At 39.4% G+C, this 12608-nt stretch overlaps 1 long non-coding RNA gene across 1 annotated transcript; it reads left to right on the top strand.

Moving 5' to 3' along the window:
* The first annotated feature begins 6937 nt into the window (after window positions 1–6937).
* LOC118153829 (uncharacterized) lies at window positions 6938–12309 on the top strand. The gene is made up of 3 exons (XR_004743450.3): window positions 6938–7819; window positions 8670–8705; window positions 11354–12309. It is a non-coding gene; the product is annotated as an uncharacterized LOC118153829 (long non-coding RNA).
* The last annotated feature ends 299 nt before the right edge of the window (window positions 12310–12608 follow it).

Raw genomic sequence — 12608 nt, 5'->3', positions numbered from 1 at the left:
TTTTTTAAAAGTGTGTTGACACATTTATAAACTCACAAACTTATAAACTCATAAACTGCCTTAAAATAACATGAATTTATTATTTTACAGTTCTGGAGGTCAGAAGTCCAAGACGGGTCTCATTGGGCTAAAATCGAGGTGTTGGCAGGCTGTGTTCCTTTCTGGAGGCTTCAGGGGGAAATCTGTCCTCCTGCCTTTTCCAGCTTCTCAAAGCTGCATGTGTTTCTTGGCTCGTGACCCTGCATTACCCTGACTTCTGCTTCCATTGTTGCATCTCCTTCTCTGACTCTGACCCTTCTGCCACCTTTTGTGAGGATTCCCTGCTGTTAACAATACATTTTTCAAATAATACAGAGGAATTTCTCCCGATTAAGATCCTCAATGTAATCACATTTGCAAAGTCCCTTTTGCCATCTTAGTTGGCATATCTACAGTTTCCAGGGATTGACATGTGGACACCTTTGGGACATGGACATTATTCTGCCTATCACAGTTTCCTTATTGCTTCTGTAACAAATTGCCATAAATGAAGTGGTTCAAAACAATACAGAAGTATGATCTTATGGTCCTTGAGGTCAGAAATCCCAAATGGGCTCAAGTGGGCTAAACTCAGGGTGTTGTCAGGAATGCATTCCTTTCTGCAGGCTCTAGGGCAGAATTCATTTCCTTCCCTTTTCCAGTTTCTAGAGGCTACCTGTATTTATTGCTTCATGGTCTCCTTCCATTTTCAGAGCCAGTGAGGATCAGTTCAGTCTTTCTCACATTGCACCACTCTGACACTGACAGTTCTGTATCCTTCTTCCACTTATGAGGACCCTTGTCATTCCATTAGGCTCACCCAGGCAATCCAGGGTAATCTTTTGTCTCAAGGTCAACTGATTAGCAGCCTCAATAACTTTAATTCTCTTTTGCCATAAAACCTAACATATTTATAAGTTCTGGGGATTAGGACTTGGAAATATTTGGGTGAGGGTCAGTAATCTCCTTGCCACCAATATGCTCTCTGAACTCCAAGTTCAGCCTGTAAGATGCCATTTACGCAATTTTATGAGTAGAGAAGGCAACCCAGAAGGGAAGTGCTTTACCCAAGGAAACAGTTATTTTCAGAAACAGACCTAGAATTGAACCCAGTTCTCTGTGACCCCAAAGCATGGCTCTTTCCACCAAAAATATTAGATACCAAGTGTAACTGAAAATACACAGTGTGTATCATAGCCTGTAAAGACTGAGTAAAATAAGAAGGGTCCGAAAGAATAATACAGGAATGTTCCCAAAAGATCAGGGAAAGTCTCTTTTGTTGAGAAACTTCTTAGAAACTATCAAGCATGCCAAAGGAGACAGGGAGAAAAGAATAATTCAGAAAAAGAAAAAAGCTTTCCATAAAGGTTAGGACCAGGTAAAGGATTTGGTGCTTCAAGTCCTTCTGCAAAAAACTTTTTTGATGATGTCATCATACTAATGGGAACTTGGAGAAAAGTTCTGTGATCTGTATTCTCAAATTTTCTAAGCCTTGGGTTTGCACCTGACTGCTGTATTTTATTTGATGTTAATGATTGGTATGATTTGGCTCTGCGTCCCCATCCAAGTCTCACGTCAAATTGTAATTCCCAATGTTGGGGGAGAGACCTGGTGGGGGGTGATTGTATTATGAGGGTGGATTTTCCCCTTGCTGTTCTCATGATAGTGAGTTCTCACGAGATCTGGTTGTTTAAGTGTGTAGCACTTCCGCCTTTGCGCTGTCTCTCTCTCCTGCTCCACCACAGTAAGAAGTGCTTGCTTCCCCTTCGCCTTCCTCCAGGATGGTAAATTTTCTGAGGCTTCCCAGCTATGCTCCCTGTACAACCTGCAGAACTGTGAGTCAATTAAACCTTTTTCTTCATCAGTGACCCAGTTTCAGATAGTTCCTTATACCAGTGTGAGAATGGACTAATGAAATGATTTAAGCATATTTTATTGTGTCTTTGAAACTACGAAATTCCTTTTGCAATAAAGGTATAAATACACAAACAACCCAAAATATAATGGAGTGAGAAAATATGAATATAAATCGATGCCATGTTACTAGCATTTCTATGCTCAATCGGCAGGAAAAACCACAAAGGGCAAGAGAGAAGGTTCCGTTCCCCATGTGGTCTTCATAATGGAGTAGTCTTTGCCTATATCAGACAACAAAGAAGTGGTTTGTAAATAAAGGACAGGGATAGGAGAGACGTATGTCTGTCCAGCCACAATATGTATAGATACGATCTCTCTGGCAATAACGGCATTTAAAGCATATGGATTCTACCAGAGACCTTGGAATATGAACTCCAAAAGGACAAGGCAGTTTCTATTTTGTTCCCCTCGGATGCTCAAGGTGTAAAGAATAAACACTTATTTAATGGACCCAAATAACATTTATTCTTCAATGAACATTTATTGAATATACCAAAGTGTTTTAAAAAATGCAAACACGCAATAAACTATTTAAAAAAGGAAAGACAATAAAAATAAAATGTTAAGAGTGTGGTGCAAAAAGACATTTTTTAATTGGGGAGAAAAAAGAAAGGAATCAGAAGAGAACCACTTACCCAGAGATTTTGAAATTATTGTTGGAGGAAAGACCAAGCCTGATTTTGTTGTTCTTTTGTATCTTTGTTGGTATACTTCTTTAGGGGTTTCACCGGCAGCACAGCCTGGTGTGGCATCGGCCTATGGCTTTATGTTCACTTCACAGAAAGCAGATAAATTTGAGGCTTGGCATCAGTACAAAGGGACTTGTAATATTCCCTCCAAGTATGGTTAGGAGCTCAATGCTACTGAGGATGAACCACAATTTGGATTTGGGAATCCCTATGGGAAAAGAGTGTTTCTCTGAAGTATTAAGATTTTTAAAAAGGGAAAGATTTATATCAGGTAGAAAGGAAGTAGAATGAAGCAGATCAGAGGGTCCAAAACCCCAAAAGCAAGTGCTGAATGTTGTTTTCACTTTTATATTTGAGCTGTGCAAATCTAACATCAAAACTTCTTATAGTAAACAATCAGAGAGTATCAAATAGGAGTATGTATAAATAAATGCTTTGGGAACCATAAGTTTTACAAAAATGCAAATCACTTATATTTGTGTGTTCTCAATCAGTATTTGCTGGCTGGAGATGTCAGAGACAAAATTTGTGAATGCTCATTAAAGTCTCAGGCTTTGTGTCAGTGACTGACAACTAAGACTCTCATTCCCAAGCAGTATTCAGCAAAGGTGTCATTTCGCCTTCAGTCCACAGTCTCTACAAGTGGCACCCTATCCCCATCCCACTAGACAGCCTGTACTCTTGATTCACCAGCGGAGTTAGAATACTTGGATCTGAATGTCCAGGTTGTAAGACCACAGGTGAGTCATGTGATATTTTAAGCCTCAGTTTCTTCCTCTGTAAAATAATACAAATAGAACCTGCCTCTTAAGGTAAAGTGCTTTTGCAAGTGCCTGGCACATTAAACACATGCGACAAAGAGCTGGCAGTATTATTCACCCGTGGCACACTCAGGGATGCTGGGGCCTGCTTGCGGGCAGTCTTGGAGACAGTTCCTATAGAAATATTTCTAGGAACTCTTGGAAATAATTTGTTAAAGTTTTTTGTTTGGAAACTTGAGGCGTTTTTGGAGTCTCCAAAATGAAAGGTTGTGTTGAATAGCAGCAGCTAGTGCAAACCTGAAGCTGAAACTGGGTGAGTTTTCATGAGTTCAAGTGGACAACTTCCTTTCTTTTCTGTTAGCTTTATTATTGCCATCCTATAGAAAGGAGTGAACCTGGACATTGACTTCTCGAATGTGATTTAACCAGGTGAGATTATATGCAAATTAGCACAAAGAAGTGACTATAGTCAATAAGAACTTAATTTTACATTTTAAAATGACTTAAAGAGTGTAATTGGATTGTTTAGAACTCAAAGGATAAATGCCTGAGAGGATACAGACCCTATTCTCCATGATATACTTATTTTACATTGCACACCTGTATCAAAACACCTCATGTACCCCATAAATATATATGCTTACTATGTACCCCAAAAACTAAAAATAAAAAATGATTCTGTCCAGATGTACCTTATTCTAAGGAGAAGTTTCCAACTCTGAAAGAAGTTTCTGATTTCCCCCAAATATTTCAGAAACAGAGAATGAGTCAAGACATAAGGATTCTAGAACTAAGTGATCTTTTTTTTTTTTTAAATAAAATCCTACCTGTAAACTTTTTCTTACAAATTTGGCCAAGAAACAAAATTACATCTTTTGGTGTTTGTCATTATTTTCTTTATTCATCAAAATTATTTTAGAATTTTATCATATGGTTTACCTTAACAAGAGTAATTTATTTCCAGTAGTGATGCATATAATTTTTTCCCAAATGGATGCAGTAGAAATGGAAATATGAGATTACAAAGGAATGCAAGACTGTCTGGCATTTTTTTTTCCTGCTTATAGTCACTGCTGTCGATTTATACACCATCAATAGAGAAGTATTAACATCATGAGTTATTTATCTATAACATGGTTTGGGTTATGAAATTATTCATGCTACTCAAGCATTGAATTCTTAGAAGATTTATACATTGCTATTTTTTTATCTACTGGTTATGCATATTAGGTCTATAGATATGCCATATTGAGCATGCCTCAGAAGAAATGAATTTTTGTCAGTGTCTATTTATTTATTTTTTTTGAGATCGAATCTTGCTCTGTCACCCAGGCTGGAGTGCAGTGGTGCAATCTCAGCTCACTGCAACCGCCACCTCCCAGATTCAAGCAATTCTCCTGCCTCAGCCTCCTGAGTAGCTGGGATTACAGGCACAAGCCACCATGCCTGGCTAATTTTTTTTTTTTTTTGGTAGAGTCAGGGTTCCACCATGCTGGCCAGGCTGGTCTCAAACTCCTGACCTTGTGATCTGCCTGCCTTGGCTTCTCAAAGTTCTAGGATTACAGGCGTGAGCCACCACACCCTGCCTGTCAGTGTCGATTATCTGACAATTTTCTTTTTTTAAAAAAGACTAAATTTTTTTTTTAAAAAGACTTAAACTCAGTACTTTTAAAAGCACATTCTGCATGAAGAAGATGCCATTTTATTCTTTAAGAAATATTTTCATGACATGTAGAAAAGTAATTTTCTAATGGGTACCTTGGGTAATTTAAGTAAAATAAGTAGTCACACTATTGCCCTAACAGCATATATTCATACATTCATTAAACATTTATTTACTGAGGGTTGCTATGTCCAGGGCCAAGGATAAAACAGCAGAGCGTAGAGAACCTGCTGTAAGGCGGGAGCTCAAACATGCTATTTCCCTTGCCTTGCTATTGGATGAAATCACTGTGTCAAAAAATTATGATTCAGAATTGTTAAACATTATGCAACTGAAATGTATCGGAAACACTGGTGTGAATTCAGGGCTGATTTTCAGAGAGTGTCCATGAATTTGTATCGAAGAGAAAATGCACTAAAGTTGAAGGCTTCTATGGGAATTATAAAATTAATGACTTGTTTCCAAGCCAAGGGCAGAGAGAACATTCCTAAATAAACACTTCTCTCATCTAGACAAAGAGAAGTCGCAGAAGATGAAGCTAGCGAGCTTCCCGTGATTTCACTGCAATTCATTATGCGACCTTCCACAACCGCACTGGACACACCTTCACATTTCCTCCCCAGAAATCCAGAAACCCTGCAACAAGCCACCTTTAGGAAATCTTCACAGTATTAATAAAAATATTACTCTGAGCTGGGGGCCAAGTATTTTCTGGGCACCACTTAGGAGAATTACCCAGGCTGGACCAAACTGTTTGTCTTTTATCCAGATTAAAAAATAAAGACTGTTTATTCATGACCAGTTTGTCTCCCTCCCTCCCTTCCTCCCTCTCTCCCGTTCTCTTTCCCTCCCTTCCTTATTTTCTCCCTCCCTCTATCCCTCCCTCCCTTCCTTTTTTCTTTCTCTCACTACATTATGAGCTCCTTTGAAGGCCCAATCAAATCAGTCGTGTTTATCATAGTATCTTAGTACCTAACAGAGTGCCTGGCATATAGATGTTTAATAAATATTGAATGAATGAATGAATGAATGAATGAGTGCATCCACTGAAAGAATTCAGCAAATATCTGTGAAGAGCCTCATATACATGAAGGATGGTGCTAGGCCCTGAGAGTGGTGGTGGAAAAGGAAATGGATCAATGATGTAATAGTTGTCCTATGTTACTGAAAGTCGATGCCCTTCCTATCTAGCCAGCATTCCACCTGGGGACTTTACTTCTATAAATCAGAAGTGCCAGACTTGTGTTCCCTTATACCACATTCTAGCTGCATGAGCTTAGGAAAATCATTGTAATCTCCTGCGGCTTCATGTCCTTGTTTCTAAAATAAAATAATGTTTACTTGTCCTATTGACCAAGATTGCTGTGAGGATCAATCAATTTAATGTCTACAGACCCCTCAGAAAACTATTAAGCTATTAGGTGATTTTGGCCTAAACAGGAGATGATGCATACAAAATCACTAATCCTTATAAGAGTAAAATGATTATGACACAAGAGAAGTTCAGATAAGATGCTATGCATGTGGTTCATACTGCAATCATAGTAATTAGAATATTGCTGCTAACTCAATATTACTGTCTTCAATTTTATATAGTAGGAAACTTAGAAAAGCCTGGCGAATTTTCCTTAGTAGTGCCTAGAAAGCACTGGCCCCAATTCCAGAGTAATATTTTTATGAGTAGTGCACATTGGATGGCTAGATGTGCTCTTTCATTGAACTCAGTGTCTATTCCACATTCAGTTCAGTTGACTAGCATAGAAATACATTAGCCAAAAGATAGTGATGTTGTTGTTATTTTTCTACCATTTTATTTTTATTATTTATTTATTTATGTTTTTGAGATGGAGTTTTGCTCTTGTTACCCAGGCTGGAATGCGATGGGGCGATCTTGGCTCACCGCAACCTCCGCCTCCTGGGTTCAAGCAATTCTCTTGCCTCAGCCTCCTGAGTAGCTTGGATTACAGGCACACACCACTGTGCCCAGCTAATTTTTTGCATTTTTAGTAGAGACGGGGTTTCACCATGTTGACCAGGATGGTCTCAATCTCTTGACCTCGTGATCCACCCACCTCGGCCTCCTAAAGTGCTGGGATTACAGGCGTGAGCCACTGCGCCCAGCAACCATTTTATTTTTTGATAACCTTCTGGATTCATACTTAGATCACACATAAAACACGTATCTTTTCTGCATATTCTTAAAGGATCCCAAGAGGATCTTCTGACATAAATCAGGAGAGGTATAAGCTTATGTGTCCATTAAATGATAAAATAATGTTCAAATTATGGAAATTTCCTTTGCATCATTGGTTCAAGGGAAAAAAGAACTGGACTTCTCGTTCAAATGAACAGGCAGTCACTTTCAAATAAGCTTCAGCTAGAGGACTGTAATTTGTCCTCATCTCCCACTCAGGACATTCTGTCAGAATAAAGATGTCATGTTACCCCAGGAGAAATATTTCCTTGGAGAAGGACAGTGCAGGTTAAGCATGTCCATCAACATGAGCTCAGCATATTACCAACAAGTAGTTTGTTTTCTTCCTCTGCAACAGGTTACCCTTGTGACCTGGACTGGGTTTTCTATGCAGAATTCCATATCTCTGCTGCTGTGGGTGTTGGAGCCAGAAGGAATAGGGCATGTCCCTGCAAACCCCATTGGCTGCTTTCTTGTGCCACTCAAGTTTAAAAAGGCACATTACCTGTGTCCCTTTGGGGCCTGGGAAGAGGGTTCCTGGAAATGACGGTGAAAACGGAATCCGCACTTGTTCCAGGTGGGTCTATCATAGTGCCTTTGAATCGGTGTTCCAGACATCCTGCACCTGCATGCTCTCATTTTTTTTCTTCAAATTCCCTGAAGTCATGACATGCCTCAATTGTTTCTTTTAGCTATGGTACATTGGATTGTTGGTCCCTCCTCTGAGGCTACAGTGAGGTTTATGATGGCCCTTACAAAGGGATTTTCACTCAACCCGCAATTGTCCGCCTATCTTTAGCCTCTCCTTCCTCAGCCATTTCCTAGGAGATACCTCGAGGCTGGGAAAAACGTATGAATTGTATCATCCTGCCTAATGCTTCTTCTTGGCATATTGGTAGCACTCCCAGAACATCGTCAAGAACAGATACTGCCTGTCAACAGGCTCCACTTGTCTGTTTGCTCACTGTATAACCTTGGGCAAGTTATTAATCTTTCTGTACTTCAATTTTCTCAGGAGTAAAGTAGGGAGAATAATAGCATGTACCTCATAGAGTTATTTTGAGGATTCAATAGATTAATACACATAAAGCATACCGGTCCCGTAGTAAATACTATATGATGATTAGATTAAAAAGAAGCAATGGCAGATCCTTTCCCTGGCTGGTAAAGGTGCTCATTCTTCCATGCTGTTTGACCAGCCATTAGATGACATATACATATGTGTGTGTGTATGTGTATAAATGTAGGTATGGATATATGTCAGTATTCAGTTCTCTAATATACGCATCTTATATATATGCATGCTATAATGTATACCTATGTATGTTTAAAATTGAAACGTACTTGCAGACAAACTTTGCTGTAAGGTATCAAAGCTTAATTAGGGAAGCAGTGAATGCTGAGATGTGATCTAATTTGTTCTTCAGGTTTTATCATGAATTACAATGTGCTTCAAATATCAGGTAAGAACCAATATCTCCTTCTTGGCCTTTCTCATCTCTAGAGGCAGCAGCTTTTGCCTCGGTTTTATGACTGAATAATTAATTGATTAATGAACAGCAGAACTAGTGTTTCCGCTCTTTTGTTGTGTCTCCTGTTATTCCATTAGATATCAAGGAACCATTGGTTATAATGACAATAGGGAGAGTAATTTTGTTTTTGGTTTTTTTCAATGTCTGCTCCATGTTTTATCTTGCACCAGGCACTTTTCAGCTTTTACACAGTGAAAGTCTAGCCTTTCATCTCCTACACCTTCTTCACACTAGGAAACCTCACTTCTTCAGAAAGAACATACCTTCTACAAATCCTCAGTGGGCCCTGAGTACTGCATTGTAGATTCGTGGGAGATGCAGGACAGAGTCTATTTTCCATGCCGTACAGCAAAATACTTAATAAGAATCCCCTTTTAGATATTCTGCTCACTTCTCTCCAAATTCGTGGTGCTTGGATTCTCCCTTCCCTCAATTTCCTTCCCATGATCCGAAGTAATTAAGTTCACTGAGAACTTGCACACCCCTCTCAGCAAACAAAGCCCCAAAAGTAAGTGGAACCATCTTCCATAGAATGAAGTAGGGCTGCTTAACTGCCAGTTGGACATAGTCCCCTAATCCCTAAACCAACAATCAAAGTCATCTTCCAACAACCTAAAATCCTCTCCCTAAAGGAAATCCTGATGCTAAGAAAAGTAACATTGTTTTCCATACATTCACATACTGCTTAGCAATCGTTTTGAGTACCTACAATGTGCTAACTACCATGTCTTGGATTTTACACCCATCATCATTTATAATCAACAGCTCTATGTGACCCAACTTTCTTGGAATCAGGTGACTTGTTAAACTACTAGGTGGGACACAGTAGAGAGGAAGCTAAATAGGAGCAGCAGGAGAGAGGGAAAGGGAAGCTGGAACACACTGGTTGGAAGTGTGATTCTGAAACTAGACTGCAGGGTCTCAAATCCTAGCTCTGCCATTTCCTGCTTGGCCTTAATTGGATTCTTCACCTTTGTAAACTTCAGATTTTTCTTATTCAAATGGAGATTATAATTGTACCTATATCATAGAACTGAGATGACAATTAAATGAGATAATATTTATCAGGTGCTTAGCACAATGCTTGGCACTGAGTATGAGGTGCTCAACAAATTATTTGTTACTCTCCTTATTATTATTGTCACCATCAGCAGTAGCCTCATGCTACTCATGTTGGTAATTCATTCTTCTGTCTGTAACACTGCCTTTTTTTTTTTTTTTTTTTAGATAGAGTTTTGCCCTGTCACCCAGGCTGGAGTCCAGTGGCATAATCTCAGCTTACTGCAACTTCCACCTCCCCAGTTCAGGCGATTCTCCTGCCTCAGCCTCCTGAGTGGCTGGCACTACAGGCAGGCACCACCACACCTGGATAATTTTTGTATTTTTAATAGAGACGAGGTTTCACCATGTTGGCTAGGCTGGTCTCGAACTCCTGAACTCAGGTGATCCATCCTCCTCAGCTTCCCAAAGTACTGGGATTACAGCATGAGCCACAGTGCCTGAACTCAGGTGATCCATCCTCCTCAGCTTCCCAAAGTACTGGGATTACAGCATGAGCCACAGTGCCTGGCTTGTACCACTGCTCTTTTATTTAAAATGAAAGGGAGATAGGCATTGTTGCATGAGCCTGTAGTCCTAGATACTTGGGAGGGTTAGGTAGGAGGATCACTTAAACCCAGAAATTCAAGGTTACAGTGAGCTATGATCATTGCCACTGCACTCCGACTTGGGCAACAGAGCAAACCTATCTCTAAAAAAACTTTTTTTAAAGGGAGAGAGAATAATAATACTTTGCTTTTCCCAACTGTTCAAATAGAAACCTGAGTCAAATTAAATTTAGTACAATTTAATTGAGCAAAGAACTATTCACAAATTGGGCAGCCCTCAGAACCAGAAGAGGTTAAGAGAGTTCCCTTTTACAATATGGGCAGGCAGCATTTATGAAAATTGAATGGAGGCACAGAAACAGCTTGATTGGTTATAGCTTGGTGTTTGCCGTTTTTGAACAAGGTCTGATCGGTGATTGATTGAAGTTTAGCTGCTGTGATGAGCCAAGACTCAGCTGTTTGTTATAAAAGTATACTCCTAAGGTTGGTTTTCAGTTAGTTTCTGTACTCAATTAGGTTGCAGTTGTTAAATAAGGAATCAAAGTATAGAGTCATTCTCGGGCCAAATTTAGTTTAATTAAATTCAAGCAACAAGAAATTCAAGAATGATAAGTATAAACATACCTTGGAAAAATTCATAAAGAACCACACAAATATTAGGGAATACCATTCTCAATAGAGCATTATTGGAGTAGAATTAAGACCTGCTCTAGGTCCATGTGATTCTGAGTAGAAGTTTACATTTAATTCCTAAGTCAATTTATCAAGTAACACAATTCAACACATCTCCTCTCCCCAGAGACCAATCAATAACTGTCATTTGACACATTTACAGCCCACTTCCTTCAAAGAAAATGCTTATTGAATGTCGTACAATAAACCATTTCCTAGTCTTGGTGCTGAACAACAGTGACCCACAGCCCCCTTCTCTGTTTCAATGAACTAAATGCTGATGTTTTTTTTTTTCCACAGCCTAACCAACCCAGCTTCCCAGCTAATTCCAAAGGGATTAACTCTTTCAGTTCAAGGGGGCTCAAACTCTGAGCTAGCAGAAGTGTGTATTCATTCTAAAATTGGAACAGAACAGGATAAAACAGACTCTGAGTTTTCCTTAGAGCTTGACTCTTTGCTGTTTCAAAATCTCTGCTTCTGACTCAACATTCGTACTGAACCAAAATGACGAGGACTCCAGAGGATAAACCTATGTCAACAGTTTGCAGCCACAGTAATATCTCTGCCCTGCCAAGGTTCCATGTTCAGGTTTTACCTAAAAGTCCTCAAGGGCTTGATACATGTGAGTCCTGGACTACTCTCTTAGGTAGACCTTTTAACTAAGTCCACCTTGGTGCTTCTTGCCAGTTAGGCTGGTTTTGCAGACTAATCTGGAGTCTCGCTTTTGACACCAGGGAACCTGCCTGTTCCTCCCTGACTTGTCTGCTACAGAGCACTGACCAGTAAGCCTCTGATTCCTGATGCAGAGTCTTGCTAGTTGTGGCTGCATAGGCAAGCCAGCTTAACCTCTTTGTGTCTCTGTCTTTTTTTTTTTTTAATCTGCAAAATGGAGTTTCATTAGTTGCTTATATGAATGCTATGATCATTATGAATAATTCAAATAATGAATGCAGAAGTTGCCTTTTCAACAGGTACATGAGATGGTCTCAAGTAATCTTAATTAAACTTGGGTGTTTGTCTGTGCCTCTAATATCTGTCTCTTTACAGCTTTTATATCCTCCAGATGCTTCCAGTGCAGGCCTCAGCTGCCTTGCCCTTCTTCCTTGTTATTTATACCCCTTCAAGTGCACACACTGACCTTTGCATTTGATGCCTGAAAAATAATTTGTTTCAACATTCTACGTCTATGTCAATTAAAATAAATTTAATGCATTTCTCAAGCCCTCCACCTTCATTTCTACTGGAAAAACCCAAATGCAAATGAGACGTCTGGTTCTATGCACAGATGGTCTGTGCATTATTTGTGTCTGTCAAATCAAGCTAATGTGAAACCTCATGTCATAGAGTCTGCGTGTCCTTTGTTTCTTTGCTAGGGATTATATATGATGAAAAGAAATGACCAGGATATGAAGAAAATATTTTCTGAAGTCACACTGATTTGTGTTTTGCTGTAAGTCAAATCATTTGATTATTCTGATAATATATTTGTTGAGTCTTCCCAGGTCTGTGGCACTGTTTTTGATTCTGTGGGAAATTCAGGAAAACCACGCTGTAA

This window comes from Callithrix jacchus, chromosome 5 (assembly GCF_049354715.1).
Source record: "Callithrix jacchus isolate 240 chromosome 5, calJac240_pri, whole genome shotgun sequence".
Lineage (NCBI taxonomy): Eukaryota > Metazoa > Chordata > Mammalia > Primates > Cebidae > Callithrix > Callithrix jacchus.
The sequence above is the reverse complement of the archived record's forward strand: the minus strand, read 5'-3'. Positions and strand labels throughout refer to the sequence as shown.